Here is a 2,998-nt window from a genome sequence, read left to right on the forward strand (position 1 = left end):
GGGGGGGGCGAGGGAGGTAGACACCCTTAATGGAGCGATGCTCTAGTTCTCTTTATGCTAACCATGAAGATGTATAGTAAGTGTAACTGATTGGCTTACAGTAAACCTTTGAACTACCGGAATACAACCACATTAAATTCCATCTAATATTTAATGAAAACAATAAGATTATTAATTAGGCCATTTTAAGAAATTGAGTTCTCTGAAGGTTAACTACAGAATTTAAAGTACGCTGTAGTAATGTGTTATAGGTTGTAAATTCAACTGTATTCTTTTCGAATAAAAATATCTTTCGCTTGACATTAGGAATTAATCATTTGTGATACAAAATGATAGGCTTTTGTCAAGCGTTATATTGAACAGTGGCAGATTCAAGGGGGAATCCTGTCAGCATGGGCTCCCAACCTCCCTATTTTTTTTCAGAATTATAAAAAAAATTGACAAAACAGACAAAATTGTATTCAACTTTTAATTTGAGAGTGCCATTTTCTGGCCATCTGGAGGTGCCATAATCATAATTTTTCTTACCTCAGCCCCAACAGTTGTGCGGATGAGGTGAGTGGACATTTGTGCAAAACCCTCCTTGGGTCCCCTCTACTTCGACTTCCTGGACCCGCCACAGTTAAAGTATCATTTCCGGGCTACACAGAAGGGTACTTTTTATCCATCGGAGGAAAAGTTAAGTCGTTGTCGGGGAACCCATATCAAGGATAACCCGTATTATAATTCATGGAGATCGTGGAAGCAATCTCGACTTCGACTTTGTTTGGAAATCTATGACACATTCAAGGGCAGGGGCTAAATTGTTCAATTTTTTTTTTTTAAATAGAGATACTGTACAATATAAGCAAAATTATATTCAAATTTTAAGTCTAAGAGTGTAATTTCCTGCCATCTAGAGGTGCCATAATCACAAATTTTCTTACCTCAGCCCCAACCATGGTGGGCTGAGGTGGTATAGATCTTCTGCTAAAGTACCCAGTGTCAAATTCAAGGGGACCCAGCCAGCCCGCCCCTGCCCCTAAATTGTTAAACAAATTTTCTTATCTCAGCCCCAACCATGGTGAGGCTGAGGTAGTATTGATCTTCTATCTGTGAAAGTACCCTTCCTGGGCCCTTCTATTTCGAATTCCTGGATCCGCCACTGGAAAATACAACAAATATGAAGTCATATTACAGTAGATTGATGCCTATAAAATAACTTATAAAATTCACCAAACTTCGTAAAATATCGCTGGACCCCCACCGGAGACACTTCGCGGCCTCCTGGCCCCCAGCCAATGCTCGCATTATTGGACCTTATGAAATTCCCCCACCCCCGCTTTCAAAAACGTTCCGCGGTCGTTGTTTGGTGTTCCTTGAGCCTGGTACAGGAATCATGTCCTGTTTCACCAATGTAGACCTTTCCACACTCACATGGAATCCGATAAACTCCTGGCAGGCTCTGTGCTGGTAGTTTATTTGAAGAGTTCAGGGTAGTTTGTTGGGTGCACTATGAAACACTTTAATATCGGCTTGTTGTAGAATGCGTTGAATATGCGTTGAAAGATGTCCCAAATATGGTAAACATACATACTTTCTGGATTCTGTATCATCTTGGCTATTGCTGCATTTGGATATTTTGAAATCTCTCATGTGATAACTGTTCAGTTTCAGGGCTTCCTTAACATTAATTTTGTCGCAACAAAATGCTATTTTGTCGAAAAAGGACTTTTGTAGATGACCTATCTGGCAGGGAGGTTCTTGAATGATCATGATCCTGGAATAGAATCCCTGGTGGGGCTCATGAATGATTTATGGGTTAATGGGCCATAACGGATTGGCAATCACAATAATTTTGTTCGAATCCGTCAAATTAATATTGATAAGAGGGGTCCATGCTTGTCCGATCAATGAGGTGAAAATTTCTGTCCCCCCCTACTGATAGCCTTGTTGTACTTTCTAATAAACATCATCGCATTCTGTAGTATGCATGGGGTGGCTTGATGATTTTTGGAGGAGCGACTGGGGGGGGGGGCACGAGTAATAGATACTCCACTGTTCAACAGCCACACTCTCAACACTATTTAAAGACCAGTAGATTGATAATAGATGGAATGGGGTTTATTTACAACTACAAGGATTTTTACTCAAGATAATCAATATAATGTAATAAAATATTTGTTTTGATTGGTGAAACTTGTCTATATATAAACTAGTTTAACTATATAACTAGGTTTTTAAATGAAAATAAATCATAATACAGTGTCACACAAAGTGTAAGCTGCATCCCTGTTAGAAGACCACTGAAATCAGTGGTGGGACGTGAGGATTTGACAAGTATTTCTTTAAACACTTTAGTCCTGCAGGCAAATATCTGCAAATTGTAACTAAGTAAATAAGCATAAAATAAAGAATAAATGCATGGTAGTTATAATAATCAGGTGTCCATAGCAGTAGCTTAGCTCAGACAGCTAATCTGGTGGCAGCCACTGTGTGTGCACTGAATCGTGGAGATCTAGAGGTCCCCGGTTCAATTCCCTCTGCGTGACTCTCCTTGTGTTTCAGCTAGAGGGCTGAAGTACAAGTTGCAGTAGCACACTGTATTTCAGATAACACATTTAAGCTGTTGGTCCCATGAGCAATTTGTCCCTCATCATACACATTAAACGCAGTACTCTTTAGAAAAGTGCCATCACTGCCCTAATAGGTGTGTCGTCTGATTATATTTTTTCAGTCATGACCATAAAGGTGTCCCCTTAATAGGCGTGTCCCGAAGAGGGGTTTTAATGTAGTTCATCAAAGAAAAAAGGCGCTTGTGAATTTTACATTGCGTTTGCTTGAACTCACTGGTTAAATTTTCTAAAAACCAATATGATCTAGCTGTTTAAATTGTTATGTAGTATTAATTTTTTTAAATACCTCCTCATAACACCTTTTACGTGGCCTTATAGATGTTTGAGTCACATTTATGGTCATGATAAGGCCTAAAAAAAAAAACTTGTTTGTTTGCTCACAC

Source organism: Anneissia japonica, unplaced genomic scaffold, assembly GCF_011630105.1.
Source record: "Anneissia japonica isolate Jap-2015-1 unplaced genomic scaffold, ASM1163010v1 scaffold287840_len1291095_cov163, whole genome shotgun sequence".
NCBI lineage: Eukaryota > Metazoa > Echinodermata > Crinoidea > Comatulida > Comatulidae > Anneissia > Anneissia japonica.